General features: G+C 38.9%; 1 protein-coding gene across 2 annotated transcripts in view; it reads left to right on the top strand.

Moving 5' to 3' along the window:
* FBXL7 (F-box and leucine rich repeat protein 7) overlaps positions 1 to 14304 on the top strand; it is a 290290-nt gene that overhangs the window by 262320 nt on the left and 13666 nt on the right. The gene's annotated exons all lie outside the window — the stretch shown is intronic.

Genomic DNA, 14304 nt, shown 5'->3' with positions numbered 1-14304 from the left:
AGGTTAAACAATTTATTTATTTTTGTGTAGTACATTTCTGTTTTCCCTAATTAAAATGTCCTGTTTCTGGGCCTTTGCACTGCTTTATTAACTGGGGTCTCCCATTCATACTAGTTCAATTTCAGATGCGACCTGAGTTGCACCTGAAAATCACATTGGAAATCACATTGTTTTCAATGGCGGTGCCCATTCACATCAATGCAACTCAACATGGTGCGATTTTGAAAATGGTTCCTGCACTACTTTGCTGTGATTCCAGCACCATTTTGGCCCCATTGGCAAACTACCTTTTTTCATACTGCAATGAAAATGATTGGCGTGCTGCTGCTGTAAGTAAGTTACGTGTAAAAGAGAAAATAAATAAATTTCACAGCCAAATATGTGCTGCCAGTGTACGGTCTGTGAAAATCACACTGTTGTATGAATGTACAGTACATGCATGTGGAGGCAACCCCCAACCATGTTATTTTAACCGCTTCAGCCTCAGAAGATTTTACTCCCTTCCTGACCTGAGCACTTTTTGCGATTCGGCACTGCATCGCTTTAACTGACAATTGCGCTGTCATGCAACGTTACACCCAAACAAAATTGACATCCTTTTTTCCCCACAAATAGAGCTTTCTTTTGGTGGTATTTGATCACTTCTGTGGTTTTTATGTTTTGCACAAACAAAAAAAGAGGGGCAATTTTGAAAAAACAATATTTTTTACATTTTACTATAATAAATATCCCCCAAAAATATATTTAAAAAATATATTTTTTAACTCAGTTTAGGCCGATATGTATTCTTCGACATATTTTTGGTAAAAAAAAAATATATATATTTTTTTTTACTAGTAATGGTGGTGATCTGTGATTTTTTTTCAAGACTGCGACATTATGGCGGACACGTCAGACAATTTTGACACATTTTTGTCAAAATTGTCACCTTTTTTAAAAAGTAATTTGCCTATTAGCCCTAAACATGGCTAGAATCTAATAACCGAATTCGCCCTCCATAGACGTCAATGGGACTCACTGCCAAGCACAGGTTGGCCAAATTTCAAATTGGATTCAGTGAGCCTCTTGGATTCCAGGAATCATTTAAAGAGACTGAGCGAGTAACTTCCATTTCAACTTATCCTAAGCCTGTACAGAGTAGACAGTAAGGCTGCAATACCTTACATGTCTAGGAGCAGGGGGTAGCTTAGTGCCAGTGCAAAGCAGCCAGAAACACCCCCCAGCTCTTGCTTGGGACAGTTGTAGCCAGTTGCTTTGGTATTCCTGCAAGGGGCATCACCTGCACCTCCAGTTTTGGAATCTTGTTGATGTCATTTTAGCTGCATCATTATTCCCACAGGTGAGCAGCACTGTTGAAGTTAGTTCTTAGCAGCCAAAAATATTAGCAAGTCCTCAACGGTTTATCCAAGTTCTTCAGTTCTGGGCATCCTATACATCCCTATTCCCTACCCAATTTAACCCTTAAATAAACAAATCAAACTGGACTAATTATTGAGCCTTTAAGAAAGTGTGAAAATTCTTGCTGCCTGGCTTTTTGGGGGAAAGACCAAACAAATCCAGTGGCTCCTACAGCAGTGAGCGCTACACAACTTTTCAGACACAATGGCTCCAAAAGCAATGGTATATGGTTTTGGTGCAGTAATACATTTTACCAGATTACATTACAGATGAAATATAAAGTTGGCCATGAATGGTTAGAAATTCTGCCAGTTCAGCAGGGACTGGACTAATTTTGATCCATGTGTGGCCATTCGCATTAGACAGATCAACTTCTGTTAAATGGGCTTGTTTGAATTTTTTTGTGATCAGCGGCTGCACCCGTTGATCAGTGTATTCTAATAGTGAAGAGTCCCTGCTGTCAGAATGTAATGGGGTTGATTTACTAAAGGCAAATAGACTGTGCACTTTGTGCAGTTGCTCCAGGACTTAGTAAATGAGGAAAAGTTCACTTTATAAAGAATTCACAATCATGTGCAAGGTAAATTTTAAAAAACTGCCATTTTGCTTGCACATGCTTGGATGATGGAAGTCAATAGAGCTTCTGCTCACTTACTAATCTTTGGAGCAACTGCTCTTGCAGAGTGTAACTACATTTTGCACACTGTACAGTCTATTTGCCTTTAGTTAATCAACCCCAATGTGTCATTAGGGGAGATGTATCCACGTTGATTGTGTGGATGGAAGAATCCATTTGTTTTTGGCTGAACAAAAAAAGCGAACCAACTATGACTAACTAACGCACTCTGCATATAGTGTAGACTCTATATTCAGTCAGTGCAGGCAGTGTAGTATATATAACACAGTGTATTGAAGTGGTTAAGGGGAACCCCGTGCCAAAATTAAAAAGAAAATGATGTGGGGGTCCCCTTCAAAATCCATACCAGGCCCTTAAGGTCTGGTATGGATTTTTAGGGGAACCCCATGCCAAAATGTAAAAAAAATGGCGTGGGAGCCCCCCCCCCCAAAATCCATTCCAGGCCCTTCAGGTCTAGTATTAATTTTAAGGGGAACTCCATGCCAAAATAAAAAAAAAATGGCATGTGATTCCCCCCGCAAAATCTATACCATACCCTTATTCACCAAAGCCAAGAGACAGCAGTCGGCAGGATGGATGCCTCCCATCGAGGTGGAGCTTTTTTTTCTATTTTTCGGGTCCATTGGGTGCTGTGATTTAAGATGGATGGACATCACAGGACACTTTTTTTTTTAATAAAGGAATTGTCAAAAACTGTCTTCAGTTGTTTTTACTTTGTTGACACTTTTATTGGTGAATGGGTTGGGGTACAATGTACCCCATACACATTCACATAGGGGGTGGGATCTGGGGGCTTCCAGATTCCGATAAGTCCCCCGCCCGCAGACCCCCACAACCACCAGGCAATGGTTGTGGGGATATGGCCCTTGTCCCCATCAACATGGGGACAAGGTGCTTTGAGGGGACCCCAATGCACCCTCCCCATGTTTAGGGCAAGTGGCCTGGTATGGTTCAGGAGGGGGGGCACTCGTCTCCCCCTTTTGTGGCCTGCCATGGCTGCTTCCTCAGATAAGGGTCTGGTATGGATTTTTGGTGAACTCAACGCCATTTCTTTAAAATTTTGATGCAGGGTTCCCCTTAATATCCATACCAGACCTAAAGGGCCTGGTATGGACTGGGGGGGGGGGGGGCACACACCATTTTTTTCAATGTTTTTTTAATCTATATTGCCGGGAGCCGGCAATACATTACAACCACAAGCAATTTTAAATGACATTTTTTCCTTTAGAAATGTAATTTTGCTGTGGTACTGTGATAAACATTGAAAAGATGTGCTACTTTAAAGGCAGACTAAGGGGACCCCCAGATATGATATTTAAAGGAATATTTAATTTTTATTGTTTCACTTTAAGCATTATTAAAATCACTGCTCCTGAAAAAACAGTTGTGTTTAAAAAAAATTTTTTTACATTGATACATGTCCCCTGGGTCAGTACCCAGGTCCCCATACACTTTTTATGGCAATAACTTGCATATAAGCCTTTAAAATTAGCACTTTTGATTTTTCATGTTTGTGTCCCATAGACTTTAATTCTGTTCGCATGTTCGCACAAATGTTTTGTCTGTTCGCATGTTCTGGTGTGAATTGAACCGGGGGGGGGGGGGGGTCTTCAGCTCATCCATAATGAAATATAATGGACAAAAAAACTATAATTATATCTTCATGTTCATTATATGCTTTATTAGAGCAAGATAGTTATTTTAAAATGAAAACCACTGGATGTAATAAAACAAGAATTTTATTGTCATCATTTTTAACTGGAATTTCTAAAAATACAAATTGTATTTTGTTCCAGCATTGTTAATGCAGTTTGTTACATTTTTATTTCCCCTGTGATTATTGTGATACACTATTTACAGTGTGTCTGTTGTTGACAATCTATTTGTCTGGCTCCATAATTTTATGGAAAACCGTGGTTTCCAACATTTATGTACTTGTAAATCACTCAAGTCGTAAAATGCAGCCTTTACCCTAACTGGCTTCTGAAATGATGGATTTTAAAGGCATTCAGTTGTGTTCCTTTCAAATTACCTTGCTCTTTTGCAGTGGTAATTTTGCGTGGACTTGTAGTTTCTACAGTGGAAATATCCAAAATATATGAAACCGCAATAATTAAAATTCTTTAACATTGTAATATTTTTAAATCTAAGGTTTTCATTAAAATCCTACCTGGTGATCTTGCCATGGAGGTCCTTGTTCGGGCACTAATCAGGCATCATTCCCTAGATTCCATGCATTTAGACATGAATTGGCTGCAAAGGGATTACAGGAGATTATCAGTACAGGGATGCAACAAAACTGAAAAAAATAAGAGTATTTTACTTTAGAGAAAACACCAAATGTTTATGACATGAAGTGGTTTAGCATGTAAATGGTCAAGGTTTAAATTTACGTAAGTAAAATTCAATAAATTTTTTGCCATGAACAGCAGTGGTGTTTTTGCTCTTTAATTGTACACAGTTCAGCTAAGAAATCTGTCTCACAATGGTATTCAACGTAATTCTTAGATATCGCATAATAAAACTTCCACTACATCTGCATACCATATGCATACCATATGTCGGGGGCTAGCTTTAGCATAATTTACAGTTTATTGGGCTAAACTTACTGGACTGAAGCCTGTAGACACTCAAACCATTATAAACTAAACCCCGCCCCCATCTTGCACACATCTCCTTGACACTTTTAGCTTTACTGTATCTAGTAAATAGCAAAATACTGGTATGGTTTCAAGGTAAGCTTATTCCCTTTTTTATTTTGTTTCTGTAAATGTATCTTGTTTGAAAAAACTAAATAAAATAAAACGTCTAACACTTACACAGTGCATGTTTTATATATATATATATATATATATATATATATATATATATATATATATATATATACACACACACACACACAGAGTATATATACTTTTCAGCATAGATAACATTCAAAAATGTTGTTTATCCAGGTTGTCTTGAATAAGGTACACTCTTGATTGTTTGTTTATCTCTGTTGCCAAGTCTGGTAGAGTGCAACTATATATGGATTGTTTTTGTGCATACCTTATATGGACTGTACCCTGGCCGTCACCCTAATATATATATATATATATATATATATATATATATATATATATATATATATATATATATATATATATATATATATATATATATATAATAGAATGGTATGCTTAATTACCTTTTTACTTGTCTTAAAGTGGTCATTAACCCACTTCTATTAAATACTCCCATCCGCTCTGTACCATTAGAATAATTGTCCCTGTGCCTGTGGTCTGTAAAAAATCCCGATTGTACCTGTATGAGCTGCGCTCCGGGCGCTTGGCTGATTCCTCTCCTCTCTTCTCTCTCTGGCTCATGGCTGCAGTGGAGCGAGGCCGAGCCCTCCCGCTGACGTCAGTCGAGGAGGAGGGGGAGAGATGAGAGAGATAGCCGACAATCAGCTGAGCACCGGGAGCCATGCTCATATAGGCACAATCTGGCAAATATGAATTCAAATAGATTTATACCAATATAATGCTGCGCTATCCAAATGTAATCATATGGTAATCGTACTAAATCCTAATTGATACTGACTGCAGTTAAATAGTGGTGGTGAGATATTCCATTCCTATGTAAAAAATATAGTGAACATAATAATGCGATCTTTTGCGATTAAAAGTTGCGATCATAATAAAAAATTGCAATCCTATGCGAAACTCCCAATGACAACATGTGTAGCATACACTCCTCTATATACACATGTTGCATTCATATGCAATAGACAAATTTGCAACCCTGTGCAATAATTGCAATAATTGCAGTGACAACCTGTAATTTACATAAATCCTATATAAAAGCGCATCAATATACAATAATCAATATAGAAATGAAGTGACCCATGTTTAAAGTGCTCTTGTGCCAAACGAATTCATGCATTAATCTGTGACCACAGAATCGTAACATAAAGTCCATCCATAACTACTCCATTCTTCTGGTATTCATTGCAGATGATAAATGATGACAGTGCTTGTGTCCCCTCTTGTGCTCCCCTTTGGTGTATTTGCTCACCTTAGAGCGTGTGACCTTGCACCTAAGCTCGGTCAAAACACGCTTTTAAACCACCTCTGGGTTTATGGTCAGCATTCAGACCCTTGGGTGGTTGCTTGCAACAATATTCATATGGAAAACATAGGAAACTGGATAATGTATTAACGTTTTAAAAGTTTTAGTTAAAATGACAATATTCCCTATATTAGAGTACTCACATTTAATAGGTGCTATGAGCACACCACTCTGTAACAAGCCAAACAAATATAAAGACGCTGTACAAACTGTCCTGTCCCCTCCCTAATGTGTCAATACTGGAAAATAATGTTTCTTTCTCATTGGGAATTCTATTGGATGGTTGAGATGAATGAATGAATGAATGAATACTTGTATAGCGCACAACGCGAACCGAATCGCCTCAAGGCGCTGTGACGAGCTTTGATCAGCAGCTAGAAGAGGAAGGTCATGAGTTTTTTCCTAAAAGCCAGGTGGTTTTCTTCCAGGCGGATGTGGATTGGTAGAGCATTCCATAGCAATGTCATTCATTTTATAGTGTCATTGTGGCCATTTTGTTGAAGACCGCGGACATTCTATAGTTTATTGTAAGTTCGTGGCCCTTTTCTGATAGCTCAGAAGGCTCTACGCTACCCATATTGCATGCCGCATGTTGTGACCAAGCACAGTAACACACAGTGGCATAATAACAGCCTAAAATTAACCTATATATCCCTTTACAAATTACATTCAAGACAGTATGTAAGGAGAAGGACACATTGTCACAGCATCACTAACATAAAATATATAAAAAAATATAAAACATTATTATTGAAAACAACAACATTCTAACTACCTCATCTACCTGTAAATAGCAGTTAACAGTATACTAATAGACTGCTACATACTACATCATTCTGCGAAGTGTCATTAGCTCATAATGTATTAATTAACCAAATTCTCTAAAGAACATCATCATTACCTATGGGACAACTCATGCAGAATAAATGACAGGTAAATGCATGTGTAGCAATGCACGTAAATGTATGCACAAACACGCACATCCACACTAGCCCACCCCTAAATTATGTACCATCAAAGACCAATGCACGTAAATGTAAGCACAAACACGCACATCCACACTAGCCCACCCCTTATTTATTTACCATCAAAGACCAACCTATTTTATTGCATAATTAATCTACTAAAAAAAATGTATTGATAATAAAACAATCTATATATATTTATATAAAATTTCACTCTAAAAGTTGAAAGCTGCCTAATACCAACCTACTTGTACATGTGTAAAACAACCTACATGCACAGGTATGAAAGCCGACATACATAACAACCCAGTACCTAGTGAACATATGCTACTATATAATAAGCCCTACATAGCTGTAAGAACATCATAACAATATACAAAATTCATAGAAGAAAATATAGAGACATATATTAAAAAGACTATCAACACACTTTGCCATCCCTCATTACCCCTTATAACATCCTCCAAAATATAACGATGAAAAGAAAAATAGGGAAAAGGATGATGACCGTTTAGACACATATGGATATGTACCGACCCTAAACCAGGTACCACAAGAGCCCTAATGTGCGCCATATCCAAACATTATCTGCCTGAATCAAACTAAATGGGCATAGGAGATCTCTATTCCTCATTGGCTCTATAATTGCCAACTTAAATCTGTTGTAATCCAATTTCCAACCACAATAAATATGACCCAGATGTAGTGCCTTTAACTATTATTAAGAAAACACTTAAGGTCAAACTCTTTTTTTAACCCCCCGGCGCCAAGGATCTCAATTGATAAATCCACCAGGATTCTTTTTTGCTGATCTCTCTTATATAATTGGACTCTCTTCAGTGTCTCTTAGGGGCTTCTATGCCCCAAAATAGCATCCCTGCTGTATTCTGATTGTGGACATCCTGAAAATTTACCGATAAATGATGTTTCTACAAGCCCTTTCAGATATTTCTAATATGCTCTTCCATCCTTGATCCATGATCTTCTCTAATCATGTGTAGGTGCTGCGTTTTTTTGGTTAACAAAAATGTTAACCTTTCTAATATTATTTGGAACCCTAATACAACTATAACACCTACCACATCCATAGAAGTCTTTAACATCCCAAAACATCTTAGGTATAGGTGTGGGTGGCTCAACAATGTTGTGTACCAGTTTACCTCTCAGGTTCGGTGCACACTTGTAGACAATCCTTGGTTTATCTTACAGACTATCCTTTAGGTGTATATCCTGCTTCAATACCCCCCACCCCCCCCAAATTTTTGCTAATGATGTTTTCCACCTCTCTGTTTTGTAAATTATAGTCCAACACAATGCAAATGCCCATCTGGTCATTACTACTGTCACTTACCGTATATACTCGAGTATAGGCCGACCCGAATATAAGCCGAGGCCCCCAATTTACCCCCAAAAAAACTGGCAAACTTATTGACTCGTGTATAAGCCGAGGGTGAGACATGCCTGTCCATCCCTGTGTGTGTGTCCGTCCATCCCTGTGTGTCCGTCCATCCCTGTGTGTCCGTCCATCCCTGTGTGTCCGTCCATCCATCCCTGTGTGTGTGTGTGTCCATCCATCCATCCATCCCTGTGTGTGTGTGTCTCCATCCATCCATCCATCCATCCATCCCTGTGTGTGTGTGTCTCCATCCATCCATCCATCCATCCCTGTGTGTGTGTGTCTCCATCCATCCATCCATCCCTGTGTGTGTGTGTATCCATCCATCCCTGTGTGTGTGTGTGTCTCCATCCATCCATCCATCCGTGTGTGTGTGTCTCCATCCGTGTGTGTGTGTGTGTGTGTGTGTGTGTGTGTGTGTGTGTGTGTCCAGCCTACCTGCACCTACACCCGCAGCAGATCGCAAAACGCAGTGCGGAAATGAATAGGGTTTGCAGTGTTAGCTGCATGGCAATATAGTGTGAACCAGGGCTGAGGACCCATTCACTTTGGCAGGGAAAAGGGAATAGTTGAGTCGCAGATTTATTCCCGCTGGCCACCCACACAGAGAAGACCATCCAGCAGCCACTTTGCGTCATAGCCACGACAAAAATCCCATCATGTTTAGTGGGCAGTACAGGTGTGTGTGTGTGTGTGTGTGTCCAGCCTACCTGTGTCCCGAGCCTTTGTCCCGAGCCTCCGTCCCGTGTCGTGCCTTGCCTTCGTCCCGTCCCGTCCCGTCCCGTGCCTTGCCTTGCCTCCGTCCCGTGCCCTCTTCGTCGGCGGCCATTGTAAAATTCAAAAGCCGCGCCTCCTCCTTCGCCTGTGATAGGCGGAACACTGAATTTCCCAGCAGCCTGTGTTCCGCCTATCACTGACGTCGTATCATCCTCGTCCGTAGTACGAGGATGAGACGATGCCCGTGATAGGCGGAACACAGGCTGCTGGGAAATTCAGTGTTCCGCCTATCACAGGCGAAGGCGGAGCCGGAGGCGCGGCTTTTGAATCATAGAATGGCCGCTGTCTGTCTGCTCGACACGCTGATCGAGCGGGCAGACAGCGATGACTCGAGTATAAGCCGAGGGGGGCACTTTCAGCCTCAAAAAAGAGGCTGAAAATCTCGGCTTATACTCGAGTATATACGGTACTTCCTTATCTAAGTTGTAAAGTTGTTCCCTTTCTAAACTTCTAACTTTATCTTTCACTGTCTTGAGAAAATCTAATTGGTAACCCTTCCCATTGAACATTTCCATAAATTTGTCTGTTTGCATCTCAAAGTCATCATTATTTGTACAGTTCTTTTTTAATACGCATAAATTCCCCCCTGGGTATGTTATTAATCCATGACCTGAAGTGGCAACTAGATATGGGGATGTATGAACTCCAGTCTGTGGCCTTAAAATATGTTTTTGTTTTCTAAACCTCTGGGTGTACTTTTAATCTCTAGATCAAGAAAGTGTATGACTTCACTACTAATGTCCCATGAAAGAAAAATATTACACTCATTATTATTCATATTCTGCAGAAAGACTTCCAAATCTGCCTTAGACCCCTTCCATATTATCAAAATATCATCAATAAAAAGCCTGTAAAGTAAAATCCTCAAATCCATATTGTACAAAACAACCTCCTCCTCCCATTTAGCCATGTACATCTTGGCGACTCTTGGCGCAAATTTTGCACCAATGGCGCCTTTTATTTGGAGGTAAAAGGTGTTTTTTTGTACCAAAAATAATTATGTTTTAAATAAAATTCTAAACATTTCAAAATAAAGTTACGTAATCTTCTTTCCATATGGGTATTCTTTTTTAAGGCCCATTTGACTGCTTTGGGACGTGATCAATGTTAGCGGCTGTCCTTTAATCTTTAGCTCACCAAGACTTTGTTTTTTAGATTAATTCAAATAGATTCCAATACTAAGAAATTTGTCACAGCCACCAATAAACCTGTTTTAGAATTTTTAATGTAATTTGTGTTGCAAAAATCAGAGTAAGTGACTAAGTTACACGACTCAATCTTCAGGACTAACACTTATGTCCCCCCCTATTAATACTGTTTAGAGTATATGTGCTTATACTGCAAATACAAATATATCAAATTAAAGTCAATTGGGTAGGCCTTCTGTGTTTACTGGATAGCATTAAAAGTTTATGTTAGCTTTTACTTATTGCTTGAAATGACTCTCTATTGTACATTAGATTTAGCTATTGCTACCTTTATATGTGCTTTGGACAACAAATGCAACCTAAATCTTTTCAATTAAGAATTGTGCATTTTCCCCAGAGTACAATCTTGGATTGATTGATGGATTGAACTGTAGTTACTGCATGAAGTTAATGAACAGTGAATGTGTACAGATGTGCCTAACTTGAGTAGTAATCCAGAAACCTCTAAACTGGAGACAGGCCACCCAGGAGCTCATTTTGACACAGAGAATTATTGGACAGTAAGTGAGATAATAGGTCTGGAGGCTTAGCTACATTTATACATATGATCCTTATGTTATCTCTCCTGCTATGCCCATGAAGAAATTCTCCAGGTTAATGTCAGTAGCTGTCACAAAGATCATAAAACAGCTTGCTCAGATATTTACCCCATCACTGACAGTTTGACAAGAGAGACACTGTTGGGGATTGTTAAAGACGTGTTTAATGATTTAGGGGAAAAATTTTGTTTATTTTTTGTTTTACGGTAAATGAATATGTACCAAAGACTGAGGTTACAGTCTGCTGACAATGTATGCAGATTTATATTCATTTATAGCTTTGTCATCATTCCAGTCTAACCTATCCACAGTAAACTCATAATCTTCACTCTAAAATATATTGTTAATCCCGGGTGTCATGGAAGAAATCTTACACCAGCAAGCAGGATTACAACCTACTAGTAATTTTAAAGTATTCAGGAAACAGATCTTCCAGTGGGACCTACACCTCTGATGCAAAGGTTTTATTAAGAAACCTCGCTTTACTCCCACTTTGTAAGGATTCTTTATAAATAAATATTGCAGTACAGTTTTTTTTATAATAAATGTTTATGTGGAGATATAAAATTGGTGCTGAAACATCATTTAAAAATGAAACATCTTTAAATATACAATGATTTAACTAACTAAAAATGAAGTGTGATCCTACTACATTGTAATATTGATATTAAAAAAGATCTGTGGCCACACTGGTAAAGTTATGTTTATATTTTTATGCCCATTTATGCCATAAAATGTATTTATTATCTGTGAATTACCAGACTTTGTATTTGAAAAATTTCCCCCAGTATGGAATTGTCTGTGACCACTCTATACAGATGCTCCTGTGAATTAAAGCAGTGAAGCTAATGTCACTCCCCATGTCTTATGCACAATAGCAATAAGTTAAACCAGGCCATACTCTAGTAGAATTTAATTCTAAATTTTTCATGTTTAATAATGTCTGTTCAATTTTATAATCACTAGTGGGGTCAAAAAGGCATTCATTTTTTCTACCTCAATAATGAGAAAATTCAAATAAGCAGGAAGGAAAATTGTTCTTGAACAAATTTCTAACAGTGTATATGGTGCTCATTTGGGAAAATAAACGCCTTCCAAAATTGAATGTTCAAATCAAATGACATGAAGTGATTTCGGACGATATTTGTCAAGTTATCAAGTGCACTGTAAATTCTCATATCAATGTTCACATGAATGTTTGACCAAATATTAATTTGAATATCTACTAGTGTATGGCCAGCTTTACAGGCCCTGACTAAGTGGTCCATAGACAGTGTGGTTTCCTGAATCCCTTACCCAGACCAGTGCCTTTATTACTACTCTGCAGCCAGAAAGTTTCTTCAACTGAAACTGAATCCAGTAAAAGGAGTATGTAGTATGTTGATGACATTTCTAGAAAAAATACAAGACGCTAGTTATATTATATGGCATTTTGTAGGTGGCTGCAGTTCACATATTTTGTGGCACAGTGGCTAGGTGATTATCACTTTCCTCACTTTCCCTTTGTAGACTACAGAGTCACCAAATTGCTATCAAAGAAACTATTTGCAGTTCTCCCCTTGTGTGTTTGTTTCTTGCACATCCCAACGCATAATGACAGGTTGATTGGTTTCAATCCAAAACTGACCCTAATGTATGTGTGTGTGTGTGTGTGTGTGTGTCACACTTTGTGTGACTTTGGTAAGGAAGGATTTCAAATTATAGCGTATTATGGACGTGCATATAACATAAACGTATATAACAGAAACAAATGGACCTACAACTACAACACTTTATGCAGTTAAAGGCCATGCCTCAAAAAGTATCTAAAGGCTACTTGTTCAAAAAATGAAAATGAAAAGGTGAGAGAGTTAATCAATATGTGCAAGCAGATGTATTATATATATCATATATATCAAAGCTTACACAGGTTTAACTACTTTCTATTTGACTTCACAATGGACAATGCTTTGTACTGATCTCTTCATCCTGGTAGGAGGTCACATACTCCTCCATACCTGGAAGGATCAGGTATTTACTGAGATCACCAGTGGAGTAAATGAGTGATGGGGGAGCATGGAGAATGTGAGTAAGAGCGAATTTGGTGGGGAGGGGGATAAGTTGGTTGTGTTGCTTTGTTCTAAATTGGCAAAATGAGAGATTATCTTACCATATTTCAAATTTGAAAGGGTAAGTTCACCTTTACAGAAAAATATGTAAGGTGAACTTACACAGGATGGTCTACTCACCCCTCCCTCGCAGTCCCGCTGACCTGGAGCGTGACAATCTCCCGCTATGAGCCATCGTATAGCTGCCTCACCAATGGGGCTTAGAAAACCCCTCGGCATAATCTCCTAAACGTACCACATCAGGAGGTACGTATAGGAGCATTCTAATTTGTTGCCGCCGACCAATTAGAACCCACTTAGCCTGTCTTGTCAATGCCGGCGAAGGGGAAAGAAAGCCGCAGGGATTTCAAATTCCCTGACTGGTAAAACTGCTGTACGATCTATCAGAACGTGAGATTGCTGCACTCCAGGTTAGCAGGACTAGGTACGATGGGGAGGGGCCCAGTGTAAGTTCACCTTACAGATTTTCTGTAAAGGTGAACTTACACTTTACAAAGTAGGCATTCATATTAAGTAATCATAAAATATTAGGTATTCATATGAACACAATGCTGTCTCTGCTAATCTCAATATATATTTTACAACATTAGCATGTTATATATTATGTTGCAGTGCAATAATATCAGATGTAGCTGTGAGCAGAGGTGTACTTTATATACAGTACTTATCTATTTCAGTTGCTTGCACTTTTATCAGTTAAAAAAAAATAAAAAATCTTGTTCCCTTATAGCAGGTTAAACAGCACAATGTTTGTGCTGTCTAACCTGTCCCTCTGTAAGCTTTATATAGCCTGGTCATACTGACAGTTTCTGTGGCCCCCTTAGTGTGCTGACCACATTAATCAGGGCTGCTGAGCCCTGATTACTATGATCAATTTAAGTGCCTCCCTCATCCAATGATCTCCTCTCTCCCTCTTCCTCCCTGCCTGTCAGCTTGTGTGTGTGTGAAGATTTTTACTGCCAGTCCCTTTTTTTATCCAGCCCTACCACATTGTGTAAGTGTTGAAAATTAAGCCTCTAAATACCTTTTTTCAGATCACTCCCGGCCGCTCTCCTCTCCCATCTAAGGGATACAGTTAGAGGGTCTGAGCGGCCAGCACAGTGTTCACATGACCTCCCTGGCTGACGGCAGAGGGAGATCTTGGTCCCTCCCATCATAGCCCTTAT

Source organism: Lithobates pipiens, unplaced genomic scaffold, assembly GCF_037356315.1.
Source record: "Lithobates pipiens isolate NorthernLeopardFrog02 unplaced genomic scaffold, aLitPip1_a1.2 Scaffold_19, whole genome shotgun sequence".
NCBI lineage: Eukaryota > Metazoa > Chordata > Amphibia > Anura > Ranidae > Lithobates > Lithobates pipiens.
Note: the sequence above shows the minus strand (reverse complement) of the source record. Positions and strands in the feature narration are given on the sequence as shown.